The sequence below is a fragment of the Panthera uncia genome (assembly GCF_023721935.1).
Source record: "Panthera uncia isolate 11264 chromosome B2 unlocalized genomic scaffold, Puncia_PCG_1.0 HiC_scaffold_25, whole genome shotgun sequence".
In the NCBI taxonomy this organism is placed as follows: Eukaryota; Metazoa; Chordata; class Mammalia; order Carnivora; family Felidae; genus Panthera; species Panthera uncia.
This window is the reverse complement of record NW_026057581.1, coordinates 9,130,518-9,147,217: the sequence shown is the minus strand read 5'-3', so window position 1 is coordinate 9,147,217 and position 16,700 is coordinate 9,130,518. Positions and strand designations below refer to the sequence as shown.

General features: G+C 42.6%; 1 pseudogene; it reads left to right on the top strand.

Annotated features, from left to right (window-relative positions):
• The first annotated feature begins 514 nt into the window (after positions 1–514).
• On the top strand, positions 515–14,840 carry LOC125908502 (tigger transposable element-derived protein 1-like; annotated as a pseudogene).
• Positions 14,841–16,700: the final 1,860 nt, after the last annotated feature.

Sequence of the window (16,700 nt, the reverse complement as noted above, 5' to 3'; positions counted from 1 at the left end):
TAAACATTGTTGTGTGAAATTGCGCGAATCAGTATTTTAAGATAGTATCAAAACCATAGATGGCTAATGTGACCAAAGACCAGACTGTCCCCAGGAATCAGGTCCATGCAAGGGCATGGGACCAATTGCCAGGAGATCTGGTTTTAGGTGTAACACATTCCCGAAGTCTGGTTTCCTCACCTTTCTGCCTCCAGCGACTGGTGTCAAAGCTGGGTGAAATAATGCAGAGAAATGCGTTTATAAACGGTAACACTCATGTAAGATTCTTCAACCTTCTTATGCATACATGTTTACACTGAAAAAGAGAAATAGGGGTGCCCGGGTGGCCCAGTCGGCTAAGCGTGCGACTTCGGCTCGGGTCTGGATCTCCCAGTTCTGGAGTTTGAGCCCCAGGTCAGCCTCCTTGCTGACGGTGGGGGGCCTGCTTCAGATCCTCCGTCTCCCTCTTTCTCCGCCCCTGCCCCACTCACAGCTCACCCCCTCTCTCACAAATATAAAATAATAAACACTAAAAATGAAAAAGAAAATAGAAGATTTGAAAAGGGACGTGGAGGAATATTGCAGGTATGCTAAGAAGTCTCTGCAAGATTTCTTTTGACATAGTTCTTCGGCAATATATTTTACTTCCTTCAGGAAAATTCCAGTCTCTAACCTAAAGCCCTTGTCGTGAAATAACGTCCCAAACATCATAACCAATTTGTTTTGACTACTAAAGAGGCCCCTTCACGGTCCCTATAGTACACCCCCAATTATATTCAAGCCCTAATTAATCCTGGAAGTGGTGGGCAGACCCTAGGTTGGTGTATGTTGACCGAGAATTCCAACCCTTAAGTGGTAATTTCGCCATACTCAGCGGTATTTGTGGCCCTCGCCATCCAAATGACTTTGCTCAAACGCCCGTCATCCCATTTGGCTTTAACGCCTACAGACTCGGAACAATCCAGCCTAATGCTTTCTTGGAGGTGACGCGCTCCAGTTCAAAAGTCCGCATGTCCCCCAGGCCACTGAGGGTCTCAGATCTACCAGGGAGGCACCACCACATACTTCGTAAGAGAGACTGTGAATTAGAGGCTTAAATGTGAAGTTGATTTTCTCAGGAATGGGGTTGTAGGAAAGAGCTCCTCGCTTTTCTGAAACAAGTTTGAGGCCTTAAAGCTTGGGCCTTATAAACAATCTGTCTTTGGACTTGCTTTTCTTTCCCCACCCCCCCAAAGGTGTTCTGGAAAGCAGAGCGTGTGAGAACATAATACAAATGAGTCATATGGGGGTGGAGGACCCCCCAGGAGGGGCCTGGCATTTAGAGATAAAGACACTGTGAGAAGGTTACCCAAATTGCATTTCCACTGGCCAAGTCCTTTCTCCGCGGAATAGTAACGTCAAATAAAAACGCAACACAAGGACCAGGAAGGATTGTTTGCAGGGATAAACAGGACAGGAGACAGACTCACATGTGCCACGTTTTTCCCACTGCAGATGAATAAAAGAGGCAATTATCTAATAAAAAAATGTACTGTTAATTGCCCCCAGTTAAGCAGTACTACTGTTAGAGCTATTAAGTACTATTTGGACTGAAGAGATTTATTTCACCTTCCTCTGCTTGGAAATTTGACATCATTCCTGGCTTCCATCTCACCCCCCAATTATAATCCACTGGAAATGGGAAAGCGACAAGAGCCATTTAATGTGTCACAACAAGAGTGAGGGGGAAGAAGGGCTGGAAGTGAAGGCTTTTCAAAGAGAGTGGGGGAAATAGTGTCGCATGATGATTACAGAATCTGGTGGGGTTTTGTTCTTCTTTCCCCCTCCTTTGCCGTATGGATTCGTTTTGTTTTTGTTTGTGTTTTTGTTTTCTCACGTTAGGGCCAAAGCGTTATGGTTAAAGGGTGTGTTCTTTCGGGTTTATGGCTCTGACTAATGGAATTGCTCTAAATAACATTTTGATCTCGCAAGGTCACCCAGAGTGCTATACCTTTCCTTTCATGATTCGGGTCTGGACCAGGCATTTCCCAGAATTGAGATGGTAATGAAGTCATTAGTTTCTTCCTACTTGAAGCCCTGGCTAGAAAGCAGAATTCTATGGGCAAAGTCTGAGTGGGCTTTTTTCATAAATCTCACACCCAGCTGAGCTGTAACACCTGTTACATTTTCCCAGGAGCTTGAGCCATAAGACCATTTCCAATCTATTTGCTCTTCTTCTTGCACAGGACACTGACAAAGGCAGGGGTCCCTGTTTTCTAAGGCACTGCTAATTGAAAATCTCTGGCTGGTGCAAATGTGAACTCAAACCCGCAAGAGTTCCAAATAAGGCTCCAATGAGTATTTCCTCCTCTTTTTAAAAATGGCCTTTCTAATGCAGGTTATACAAGATTAATTTGTTGGAGGGAAAAATCGTCATTGAACCTCTTTGCCCCCAATAAACTTTTACTTTCCATGCATTTTTTTTTAAAGAAAGAAAAGGGAGGGAAAATAATAAAACCCAGAGATCAGCTAACCCTACAAGACCCGTGTTTGTAAGAACTGGAGGGTGGGGGGGAGCATGGCATTAAAGTGTATTTGCTTTTGTTGGTGTGCTTTTAAAATCTCTGTGTATTAATTTTGAACGCAAGAAAGGAGAACAAAGTTGAGTCACATGAGCGAGCAAATGTAAAGTGATTACAATGGCAAAGCAAGTTTCAAAAACTGTTCTCAAAAACTGAATAATTAAAAGAGGAGGAAATTTTCCTCTAGGATTCTTGAAAGGGAAAAGAAAATGTATTCATCTATAGAGAAGATGGGCATTTCTGGTCCTCATAACAGTCCGTGGGGAAACAAAACAAAACAAAACAGAGCAAAAAAAAACCCAAAAAACCCTGCAAAACAAGGGAGGTTTAGAAGAAGCAGCTATGAGGCCTCACCTGGCATTTGACAGGAAAAAGAAGTATTGGAAATAAAGTAGATGTAAATAAATGAACAGTTACACATTCCTCTGGGAGCTCAGACACCCTAAGAATTTGGGTCTTAAAGATACAACGTTGGGGATCCTAGCCCCACAAATCGTAACAGAGCCCACAACCTGGCTGTTCCACCAACTACATTCTTCACCCAAAGCCCCTAAAGAAATGGCCTGTCTCTGAATTCCATACCACAGGCTTTATCGCTTTATTGGTGTTTGATGTTTTGTGACTTGTTGGCTTGGGGTTTTGTTCCTGTTGTTTTTAAGTGCATTGCTTGTGGTCACTGTCATTGTTTGAGTAGGTAGCACTTAGGTCATTTGGGTATCTGTGCATGCCTCATTCTTAAGGCACATTCTCACTCATTATACTCCTCCTTTGCCAGAAGTGGAGAAGCTGGTCTAAAGCTTGCAGGCTTTCAGTCATGATGTGTGAAGGGGTGTATGCATCAGTAGGAAGAAAGCTACCATTTCGGTGCAGGAGGAAAAAATAATGACTGACATTTTTAAGTCCACGTTTAACAAACTGTCTTTCTCCAACATAGATTAACTCTACTGTGAAATCTGTGTGTGGTTCTAAATCCAATCCTGAGAAGAGCTGAGACACTCAGAACCTTCAGAGAACACTTGTTCATACAGTTCCTAAACCATATTTGAAACCACCAAAAATGGATGTGGTTGCCTATTTATTGGAAAGGAAAGAGGTTCATGATATATCCCTGAGTGAAAAAGCTTTTCAGCTCACCCATCTATGAATTGCCATATTTTTTGGTAAGGTCAAAAGTGGTCAAGTATCTACAATGTCATATCTCAGCTTAAATACTGGGTAAGATAATATGAATAATATGATCTGATTTTGTCGTTGTTTTATATATACTCTGAAAATCTACCATAAGTTTTCCCTGAAACAGAGATTAGGGGTAACTTTTACTTCATTTCTTCTTTTGGCTTACCTTTATTTTTCACTTTTTCTGGAAAAATCTCTGGGATCCCCCCCAGGAGGTCCAGGCCGGCCAAAGCTGAAATACTTGAGAAAATGTTAGCCACACCCTTTGGGCTCTTGTCAACCTCTATCCCAATGCTCAATCCGTTTGTACTATTCATGGCGGGGAGGTGGGGTGGGGGGAGTAGGGGGTGGGGATGGTGTTGTCACCCATATTTCACCAATTCTGACTTTGTCCATATAAGCTGTAGAGTCAAACAACTTAATAATTTAAGAATCAATTTGGACTAATGATTTTTGCCCCACTTAAATCTACCATGAAAACATGTCACAATTCTGTTCGGAGAATTTTCTGTTCCCATCCACCATAACAAAATTAAAGATACGCTCCCATGGAGGAAAAGTCAAGCAAAACAAAGAGTCTCCATAGACTGAGTCTAAATTTCTGGAAAAGAATATGGTGAAGGTGGTGACCTTTTATTTGTTAGGAAAGACCAGCAACACTGATTCTATCCGACTTACCTTCTCTCGCTTCCAGAAATGTGGGTTGTTTCTAGATTCTTCCATCGCCTTTCCACCATCCACCCCTTTAGACTCCCTGCTTGTGTTTTTTGTGTTTTTTTGAGTCTGCATTGATCATTGCCAATTTTTACCTTTCCTGCTTGTTCCTTTTATGTGGTTATTTATGTCCAAGAGACTGGACCTTACCACCATTTCATCAATAGTTTCTGCCACTTACTGCCATATTTTCTTATCATAGTAACTTCCTTGATCAATTTTCTATTTTGTATGTGCTAGTGATGAGTACTGGTATTCATAATCTTTCTAAGAGCTCAGAATTTCTTTTAAAAGGGACCATTCTATTATTTAGGTTGGTGATACCGATCTATATTTTAATTAGAGAAAGTCGAGCAAAAATTATTTTAAACCCCACACTATTCAGGGAGGCAGCCTGAAGCAGGAAAAAAGAAATCACCAGTAAGATAAGGTTGTAGCCCAGGTTTTGTGACTCACTCTGTGACTTTGAGCATGTCACTTAACCTCTATGGGACATAAGCCATCATCTATAGGACAAAAGATTTTCAAGACCGAGAATGTAGGTCTCTCTATTTCTACTTTTGTTTTGGCTCTCAATTCATGAATCCATAAATCCCTTTGAATTCTTATGTGCAACACCAATTTTCCACAATGACTAAGAGCCAAGAGTGGTTGATCCATCAGCCCCGTGATTCCCAGGGCTCTGGAACGTGGCTGAATCCCCATTTGCCAGGCAGAGAGACTCTTTCCATCCCCTTACTGCCCGTCGGTCTTCAAGGCACAGAGAGGACTCTACTCCTGACAGGTACCTTGGTGGCTACAGGTAACCTTGCTTGAATGAACTCCTCAGAAACACCCGATAGCTTTGAGTTTCATTGTGCCCACCCACGTCCTGTAACACTTGGGAATTTCCTGGACTCGTTCTTCCATACATTCCCACCCAAACTACACGCTAAGGGAATAGGAGTGGAAATCAGCTACGAGTGCGGAGCGCCCGCCGTTCAGAATCGAATGGGAAAATTTTCTCAGCCTCAGGTAAATAAAAAGGCAGAGCGCTCTTTGAATTCTCCTGGAGACAAAAAAAAAAAAAAAATTAAAATGTTCTCTATGAGTTGCTCCAGGGCCCCGGGCAGGCATCCCCCCCTCCCCACCCCTTTTTAAAATAAGAGCTTGCCCTTCCCTGCACAGCCCTTTTAATACAAGTGAAAAAATTCCAAATTCCTCATTTGTTTAGCCTGAAAATCCCCTGCACATTCCCACAAACTACTTCCTTTTCTCTCTTTTTAGCAAGACTCCCCTCTCTCTCTTTAATGAAGAGAAGTTCAGAGGGTTTTTCCCATGAATAGATGGCAGGCACCTGGGAGTTATGAATTTTAAAGTGATCATTTTCTTTCAGCCATGCCGGACAATGGGCATCTCCTTTTGACTCACTTTCACAGCTTTGAGAGGCTCTCAGATCAGCCACATTCCAATCGGACTGGAGTCAGCTCGGAGCTGTGCTGGACCGCATCAAGGTCTCGCACAGAAAGACAGGGAGCAGATGGCCGGCCCGGCTCTCCTCCCCCCTTTCAGCGCGCAGAGGCAGGCAATGTGGGAAAGCGTTGGCCCGGCATTGCCCATTGATCCCTGAATAGAACCACCGCGGGCCACCAGCCTGTAGGTATGAACCTCTGTTAACAGATGGTGAGATCATTATGAGCAATTAATTCCTTTAATGTATCAGTGGGAACATGTTGGAAAGGATGACGCAAACACTCAGTGAATAGTGAGCTCCTCGCTCCTGGGGGAGCGAGCGGGTGCTACCTTGGGGGGCGGCTGGGAATCTCTCCCCAGGCTGCAAGGCCGCCTTATGGCTTGGGACGGGATCTGGGAACGGACTGCCCGGCACGGAGGTGTGGTTTTCATTAACTAATTGTGAATCCTTCCCTTCCTTCATGATGAATGCCAGATTGTCTCTAGGTCATTTTTCTGTACAAGCACCATCCAGAAACAGAGACACAAACAAAAACGGTGCTTGTCAGTCAATCCGAGATGCGCGGGGAATTATTTCACAGAAACCGGCAGAGAATCAGGTCATGGGGTCACTTTTGCTAAACACGATTTCAGTTGCGAAGGTTCGAAATTCAAAGAAGGGTTTCTTTCAACACAGATGAAGCAGTGGTAATACTCCGTGCATCCCAGGGTTTGAGTCTGCAAACTGAATGTTTGGATGCATGATAAATGGGTAGATGAAAGGAGAGTCATTTTTAAAAATATGAATTCGCAAACATAGTGAATTTGAGCAAATGACCCATGCAGCAAATTACTCCCCTTGCATAAGTGAGATAATTTTTAAATTCCGCAACAAGGTCAAAAGGATGGTCAGCGGCCAACTGGGAAAAATTGGCACCCTCTTCTTCAGGTATTACTCTGATTAATAATCAATGAGATAATGGCGTTTTTACGTGTTTTTCCTACTTTTAGAAATAATATTTAGTAGTAGGGGTGTTTTTATTTTATAGGAAAAAGAAAAATCTTGGGGCACAGTACAGATCCTTGGGTAGCCTTTAGATTTTAAGAAGATAGAAAATACAGGAACAGGAAATACTGGCAACTATTCGCTTAATTCATATTTAAATGACACTTTTTGCTTGTAATTAAGACACTCAAGCAGTGTCTCTGTTCATGAAATTTACATAACTGTACAATAGCTTGCCTAAATGAACAGCAAATGGCAGTTAACCTTGAAGTGTATTATCTTAATTGAATAAATCTGGCTTTAATTCAATAAATTAAAAACAGAAATAATATCGCAAAAGACTTTTAAAAACAGACTTGCCATCACCCCCTAAATACAGACTGGTACTGTTTATAGTTGTGTTGGAATGCTCGGACATTTTCCAGTATGATTTTAGAACTCTAAAAGCATTCTGGGTACACATTCGCTATTTTTCCATCATTGTTTCCAAAGCAAATCAATGTCACTTTTTGGAAATCATTGATAACAGTATCTGAACACTGAATCAGAACTCATAAGCCTGCTGATTTAAGATGATTCTTCGTCCGGGTTTCCACTGCCTCTACCTCCATGGGAAATTTGCTCTTCCTTTTTTTCCAGTTCTTTATGACGGAGTGTCCTGTGACACACAGAAAAGACTAAACAGGGGGGAAGAGACTTCTTACATAGGAAAGAGACATTCCCACTACTTGTTCATTTAAATCAGATTCCCATGGGCTACAAATGCCTTCAGCATCAGGGAACTGACAAAAATTGCTGAATTCTTTCTCCCAAAGTTTGTTGCATTAATCAGCAAAATTATGTTTCAGTGATTATACAGTTAAGGAGAAGAAATCATGCAATATGTTTTTATTTGCATCAAATAAGTTAATGAGGCACCACCTGTGCCTTGTATCAGTTTATGGGGGAAAAAGCAGGAGAACACAGGTGTTCCAAGAGCATCACGGTAGACTTCCTACATTAATTTAAAAACCCTAAAAGCATTTAGCAGCATCTACAGTGCATATTGCCAAGGAATAACCTATGCACACAGAGACGTGCATAAAAATTATTGTGAAGAAATTCCTGGTTTCTTGGCTAGCAAGGAAAAAAAAAGCCGTAATTCATTCTTTCCTTGTTCTCACAGTGTTTGCTATTATACCATCTGCAATATACAATGTACATGCTCAGCCATAACCCGTACGGCTGGAAAAGAAGCATTCACACTGTGAATTACCATTTTTCCCAGCATCTAGCTCTAGTCAAAGACAGCACAATAATAAACTAGAAGCTCCTTTGTCTGTTAAACATTGTTCTTCATTACTACATGAAAAGCAAATTGTCTTTGTATAGAGAAAGAGTGGCACATCAGCCATGGGAGTGGGGGGAAGGGCTTCGCCTCTCTCACTGACCACCTCGCAGACACAGAGGCCACTCATCTATCTTTCCCCACCGGCCCACCCAACTCTGCTTTCCAAATCATTTCATCGACAGGCACGTTGGGGAGAGATCCCTTGTTCGGTTGAGTGAGATGCCGGATTGGAGGCTCACAGGAAGCTTTTACCCTGAATAGCCTAACACTTACATCCACAGATTTCTTTTTTTAAATCTCTTCGGTGTGTCCCTTTACAATGTTTGGGAGAAGTGAAGCTTATCAGAGATGCTCTTTTTCCTGTGGTTAAATATACTCCACGAGTTATTGTGCTCTTTGTATTGTTTTTGAGCTCTTAAGGGCCAAATGAGAAGACAGCCAACAAAGAAACGAAACATTTGGAGCAGCCGACTAGATAGATAGATAGATAGAAAACATATACCAAGTACATTAATACCAGTTACCATGAAAGTTAAGAAAATGTATAGATTAGACCAGAACCACCCATTCAAGGAAAGGGTCCTCATGATGCAAATCAGTTACTTACAAGAAAGTGATGATTTTCTCAGGGCTTTTTAAGTCTTTTGGATGTAATAAATTCCAACAAAACTTGCAACATCATAAGCTTGCTTGCGAAAACTTAGTTACTAAATTAAAAACTCAAAAATCTCTCCTCGTAGGGAAGGCAATGGGCGAACCCAAGTTCTCGTTTTAAATCTCAAAGACGATTACCTCTTACTGACGTCTCGTATGACCCGCAGTAGATCGTGGCCACAGTGTGTTGCTAGAGAGGTCTGCCAGAAGGGACTGAAGAAGGGGACCCTGCTAGACATGACGTGAGGAGTCAAAATCACGTCTGTTAACTCCACTCCACTGGACAGAGACCGGCTGGGTGAAACACCCTGCCTGAATATCAGTCCCAAAGTAGTTCAATTTGTGCATTTACTGTTCAAAAGAAGTTGAGATCTCATCAGAGACTGGTAAAAATCACTGGGGGGAGAATGTCCAGAATCAGCTTTGGACATAAAACAGCCGTTTCCATATTGATGGGTTTTGCAGTCTAATTTTGAATGTGACTGCAAGTTTTTCTCTCTGGCAGACGGGAAAAATACCTGGCTCACTGAATCGTCATGAGGCTTTAAGGAAATCACATCATAAAATAACTACATTAGCTCTCCATAGTGTAGGCTCTCAATAAATGCCAAAAAAGGTACCTTTTCAGGTGTCGATTAACACTTGATTTTCACTTAGGAGATGGGGCACCTGGGTGGCTCAATGGGTTAAGCGTCCGACTTTGGCTCAGGTCATGATATCACACTTCGTGAGTTTGAGCCCTGCGTGCTGAGAGCTCAGAGCCTGGAACCTGCTTCAGATCCCGCGTCTCCCTCTCGCCATCTGCCCCTCCCCCACTCTCACGCTGTCTCTCAAAAATGAACAAATGTTAAAAAAAAATTATTTTTAATTTCGGGAGAAAAAAGTACATAATTGCCAAGCAGCATATTCACATTTGTTCTCTCCTGAGGAGAGACACAACTTTTATTTTTAATGCGCAACACCTGAAATGGCAACTTGAGAAATTGTGAAATGTTTGCGGAGGTAATTGGGACAATCCTTCTCAACTCTGAAATTCCGTTATTCTCGAATGTTCTCGAATGTCTAAAGTTCCTGTGCTCAACCCAGAAATCAAGTCTGTTACCCTGGAGCTTGCAACCGTATCCCATCTAAAAAGAAACTCGCCTATGTATTTTTATCATGCATCACGTGACAGGGCTAGTTTTGACTTAGGCAGGCTCATTCTGTGTAAACAAGATACTGACATCATCAAGACACAGAGAGGAATAATCTGAGTCCATGGCCATGAGAAAGTGGTAAAAATACATGAGTCACATCAGAAACATCTGTCTTCAATCCCAAGTTAAGGACTTCCCAGGCTAAGGGGCAATTTGTGAATCATACGATCGACTCTCCAATTCAAACATCAGCATTGGTCTTAATTCTACTGATACGTAAAAGGATAACTAATGATTTATCTTTTTTTAATAATACTGTTTTTCCTTGTAAGTTTGCATACTGGTTTCGAAATGGTTACAACAAATACTTTTTTTTTTTTTAATTTTCAGCTTGAATGCTTCCTTCTTAATTCAGAATGACAACATTTGTTCCTAAACTCATAACACAAAGTATTTACTAGTACTTCATATAGTTGTGCCTTTGTTTTTTCACTTTCAGGGAAAACATGTTGAACTTCCTGACTGCTACTCCTCAACATTTAGACCCTCCCTTTCCAGTATCCCTTTTCTTTCCTTCTCCACAGGCTCTTTCTCTATCATTTCAAACATACTCGGACCATCTCAGTTTGGGGTGGTACTTCTTCACTAAAGAGTGATTTTGCCTCTGGGAAATATTTAGCAACATCTAGAGACTATTTTGGTTGTCAAAACTCCATTGCCATTGGCATCGAGTAGGTACAGACCAGGGATGCTGTTGAACATCCTACCGTGCATAGGGCAGTCCCCTTGCCCACCCCACACAAAGAATTATCCAGCCCCAAATGTCCATTGTACCCAGGTTGAGAAACCCTAGTCTAGAGGAGGAAAAAACCTGAGATCTAGCTTTATGTTATTTTGTGCCTAGCTACTCCACTCCCAATCCTTTCCTCTTTGCTAACCTGTCTCAAAACCTCTCCCCTCTACCCATTTCCTATTACCCCCTTACTCCTTAATCATCTGCAATTTATTTTCCTTCTCTACAAGTCATGGCAACTGTTCTCTTCGGGGTCACTAACCTCCTTGCATGCTCGACCTCACAAGGCAATGAACACTTCCTGTCCTTTATTGGGACATCACTGTTGCACTTTGCTTGCTGACCACTTTTGCCATTGTATAACTCTCTCATTCCTTGGCACCATTGACAAAAATGGTCTACAAGTCTTAATCATTATTCCTCTTCAGCATCATCATCATCAACAACATCTCCTCAATCGTTGCGGCCACTAACACCTCATGCCTCGCTTCATTCCATTCTCCATTTAAATATCCTCCCCGCAAAGAGCCTTCCCTGCCTGCTCAACTCAGAGTAGCGTTATGGGATTTTCCTTTCTCCTTAACTTGCTTTGTTTTTTTTATTACTACCTGATACTATATGAATGTATACTTGAGTTTGTACCTTGTGTCTCTTCACCCCATTCCTTTTCCCCAAAGAATATAAACTTGAGGACAGAGGAGGGACAGTGCTTGTTTTGTTCACTTCGATGTGATTAGCACCCGGCACTTAGCGACACATGCATATTTGTAGAATGGGTGACTGAATGAAATAATGGATGTGTGAATGAATGAGTGAATGAATGCATGAATAGTGGGGGGAAAACCCCAGACCTTCGAGTGCTTTCCACCTGCCAGCACTGTGCTTAGTGCAGTGTCTGATACTGGAGATTTTTTCTTAAAATTCTTTCCTATTGTTGTCTTCTAAGACATTGCCCTAGGCTGATTCTACTATTTCCATGGTCATTTCTCTGTCTCCTTTGATGCCTCCTCCCTCCTGCTGGGCCATTCCCTCCTCAAACGAGGGCCATCTCCTTGTTCTGCTCCCTCCTTGACAGCATGTTCCAGTGTCCCACTTGAGTGACCCTGATAAGATTCTGTGTGTGGCACCACACATCTGTAGAACCAGTTGTATCATGGGGCATTCTGAGAACCCAAACATGTTCTAAGTCAATGCCGTTGCTGCTGAATGCATCTACAAAGTATGACATTGGCAGAGATCTTGAGGGAGGAAGAAGCCTTAAATATTTGGGAAAGTGGGGGGCGGTGGGGGGACGGGCTGTATGCTGGAATAAGGAGACCGAAGGTGTAACGCTGATAAAATACGGTGGTGAAGAAATGTTCATTGGAAGCCCCTTTATGGACATATAACTACATCTAATTTTCTAAGACATGTGGACAGAGAAATTAAAGATGAACTGAGGTCCCCTTCATGCCTAAAGTTCTGTGATTTACTAATCACAAGCACTGTGTCTACATAAGGCACAGCTCGCTGTATTGCGCTCCACGGATGTGTGTTTCTTTACGACTTGGAGGTTTGAGGCAGCCCTGGGTTGAGTGAGACTAAGCTGCCACTTTTCTAACAGTATTTGCTCACTGCATGTCTCTGTGTCACATTTTGGTAATTTTTGAAATATTTCAAATTTTTTCATTATTATTCTATCTGTGATGGTGATCTGTGATTGGTGATCTTTGACTTTACTATTGCAATTGTTCTGGGATTCTGTGAACTGTACCCATAGAAGACAGAGAACTTAACCAATAAATACTCTGTGTTCCAGCTGTTACACTGACCAGTCATCCCCCCATCTTTCTCCCTCCCTCTCTTCAGGCCTCTCTATTCCCTGAGACACCATGATGTCGAAATGAGGCCAGTTAAGGACCCTACGTGGGCTCTAAGTGTTCAAGTGAAGGGAAGAGTCACTTGTCTCTCACTTTAAGTCAAAAGCTAGAAATGGTTAAGCTCAGTGAGGAAGGCATGGTGAAAGCCAAGACAAGCTGAAAACAAGGCCTCTTGTGCCAAACAGAGAACTTGTGAATGCAAAGGAGAAGTTCTTGAAGGAAATGAAAAGTGCTGCTCCCGTGAACACACGAATGATAAGAAAGGGAAACAGCCTTTTTGCTGATAAGGAGAAAGTCTGAGTGGTCTGGATAGAAGATCAAACCAGCCACAACATTCCCTTAAGCCAAAGCCTCATGCAGAGCAAGGCCCTGGATCTCTTCAGGTTGGGTGAGAGAGGTGAGGAAGCTGCGGAAGGAACGTTTGAAGCCAGCAGAGGTTGGTTCATGAGGTTTAAGAAAGAAGCTGTCTCCATGACATCAAAGTTCACGGTGAAGCAGCAGGTGCTGATGTAGAAGCTGCAGCAAATTCTCCAGCAGATCTAGCTGAGGTAGTTAATGACGGTGGCTACACTAAACAACAAAAATTTGGTTAATTTTTTTTAATGTTTATTTTGAGAGGTTGAGGAGAGGGGCAGAGAGAGAGGGAGACACAGAATCCAAAGCAGGCTCCAGGCTCTGAGCTGTCAGCGCCAAGCCTGATGCGGGGCTCGAACTCACAAACTATGAGATCATGATCTGAGCCGAAGCCGGATGCACAACCGACTGAGCCACCCAGGTGTCCCACAAGTTTTTAATGTAGATGAAATAGCCACCTACTGGAAGAAGATTACATGTAGGACTTTCATAGCTAGAGAGAAGTCAATGCCTGGCTTCAAAGCTTCATAGGACAGGCTGACTGTTTTGTAAGGGGCTAATGCAACTGTTGACTTTAAGCTGAAGCCAACGCTCATTCACCATTCCAAAACTCCGAAGGCCCTTAGGAATGATGCTGGATCTACTCTGCCAGTGCTCTCTCCATAAATGGAACAATAAAGCCTAGATGACAGGACATTTGTTTACAACATGGTTTACTGAATATTTCTTTTCAATATGTGAAATTTATTGTCAAATTGGTTTCCATACCACACCCAGTGCTCATCCCAAAAGGTGCCTTCCTCAATACCCATCACCCACCCTCCCCTCTCTCCCACCCCCCCATCAACCCTGTTTGTTCTCAGTTTTTAAGAGTCTCTTATGCTTTGGCTCTCTCCCACTCTAACCTCTTTTTTTTTTCCTTCCCCTGGTTTACTGAATATTTTAAGCCCACTGTTGAGACCTACTGCTCTGAGGAGGGGAAAAAAACCCCTTTCAAAATATTACTGCTCTTTGACAATGCACCTGCTCACCCAAGAGCTCTGAGGGAGATGGACGAGATAAATGTTGTTTTCATGCCTACTGATGTAACATCCATTCTGGAGCTCATGGGTCAAGGAATAATTTTGACTTTCAAGCCTTATTTACGAAATACATTTCATAGTGCTATAGCTTCCATAGACAGTGATTCCTCTTATGTATGTGGGCAAAGTAAATCGAAAACCTAAAAAGGACTCACCATTCTAGATTCCATTAAGAACATTCGTGATTCATGGGAAGGGGCCAAAATATCAACATGAACAGGAATTTGGAAGAAGTGAATTCCAACCCTCATGGATGACTCTGAGGGGCTCAAGACTTCCATAGACGAAGTCACTGTAGGTGTGGTGGAAACAGCGAAAGAACTAGAAGAGGAGCCTGAAGATGTGACTGACTTGTGCAACCTCATGATCAAACTTGAACAGATGAGGAGTTGCTTCCAATGGAGGAGCAAAGACAATGGTTTCTTGAGATGGAAACTACTCCTGGTGAAGACGCCGTGAAGATTATTGGGATGGCAACAGAAGATTTAGAACATTACATGAACTTAGTTGATGAAGCAGTGGCAGAGTTTGAGAGGATGAATTCCAATTCTGAAAGACGTTCTACGGGTAAAATGCTGTCAAACAGCACCACATGCTATGGAAAAAATGTTCCTAAACGGAAGATTCCCATGGATGTGACAACCTTCATTGTTGTCTTATCTTAAGAAATGGCCACAGCCACCTCAGCCTTCAGCAGCCACCATGCTGATCCACTGGCAGCCATTGACATGGAGGCAAGGCCCTCCCCCTGCACAAAAATTCTGAACGGCTGAAAGCTCAGATGACGGTTAGCATTTTTTTAGCAATAAAGCGTTTTAAATTAAGGGTGTACCTTTTTTCAACATGATGCTATTACACAATTAGTACAATGTAAGTGTAACTTTTATAAAATTCATTCGATTCGCTTTATTGCAATATTCACTTTATTGCGGCGGTCTGGAACTGAACCCACAGTATCTCTGAGGTTGCCTGCACTAAAATAAATAGACGAGAATGAATGCAATAAAACGCGTGCATACTGTTGATGGAACAGACTCAAGCGTGCTGCTGGTCATTCTCCGAATCAGTTCTGCGCCCTTTCCTGGCCGGCTCTGTGCCCGAGGCTGACTCCCGGCCTCACTGCCCATTCCGGCACCAGCTGTAAATGGGAGGACGTGAGGAGGGAAAGTGGGGCCCGTTTGCCTTGTTCCCTCCTGCGTTGCCATCAGGAGGACAGCTCCTTACTGGGCCCAGGCGACCCCTCCTCCCTCCAGGCCCAGGAACGGGCACAGCTTCCCCTACTGCCAGCTTCTGGAAGTCTCCGCGTCCCTCTCCTCCCCCGTCAGTGCCACAGCTGGCAAACCGAGTACAGCCTCTTCACCTGCACCACTTGGGATGAAGTGTCTCCAGCTGGAATCTTGTCCCTTATCTCCTCTTGTGCGTATGTGAGTTAGATATTTTTTTGTGTATATACAAATTGTGTGAGCATAACTGTCCATTCTCTTTTCTTTAAATTTCTTTAACTTTGCCGCTTTCTTTATTTTTAGATTATTCTCCATTGCTGACATACTAACTTAAAGTAACTCCTATCTATATTGTGGTGTGTGTTTGTGCGTGTGTGTGTGTGTGTGTGTGTTTGTCATCAAGGGAAAACTTTTATTTTAGGGTGTCTGGCTGGCTCAGTCAGTGGAGCATGTGACTCTTGATCTTGGATTTCTGAGTTCAAGCCCCATGTTGGATGTAGAGATTCCTTAAAAATAAAAATCTTAAAAAAAAAAAAACAAAAATGTTTAACTGTATGGGAGTTGAAAACATTCAAACAACAAACAATATCTTAAATAAAACAAAAAAAATTTTCAATGAAAAAAATGAGTTGCAAAATTTAAACTCCCCTAAATTAATCTATGAACTTAGAGCTAATCTATGTGAAATATTATGACCTTCTACTGGAGTGATCTTATTATTTAGGGTTTTTTCCCAATTAAAAAAAAATCAAAAGTCATTCAGGAAAATATTAAATTCTTGTACAGAGTTCTAATACATGTTCATGTATCTGAAAATGACACACAAAAATGCTGATGCCATACAAAAATGGTCTTCATTGTTTTAAATCTCAGTATGCGTGCCAAATTTTAATGATGGATAAAGTAATAGTGGACTTTTTATTTAAATCAAAATACAATACTTACATTATCTAATTCTGCAGTGTCCAATGATGTGAAAATAATGTATTCACAAGAATTATAGCAAATGAATCTTTATTTGAAAAACACTATCCCAAAATTATGTTATATCTACTTGAATAAGAACGACCGTAGCGGCAATTAAATGACAGCAACCAAACCAAGAAGAGATCAGTGAAAACGACTGTGAAGACAGAAAACACTTGCAGATGCGCCGAGGCTGTGGGTGACCAGGACCCGGCTGCCGTGGGCCGGGCCACACCTGCAGGGTAGCCTCGATCCCTGAGCCCTCAGCACGTGACCCTCCTCTTCCCTGGGGGGCTGGTGGCCCAGGGGACCCCCCCGGACACTTGCGGCCTCTGTGGGCTGTGGGTGGAGCACCGGGAGCCAACGGGCCACTTGGGAAAGGCTGGGAGTCGGACGTGGCGTTGGCCAGCATTTGCCTGTGGCGATCCTTTCCTTC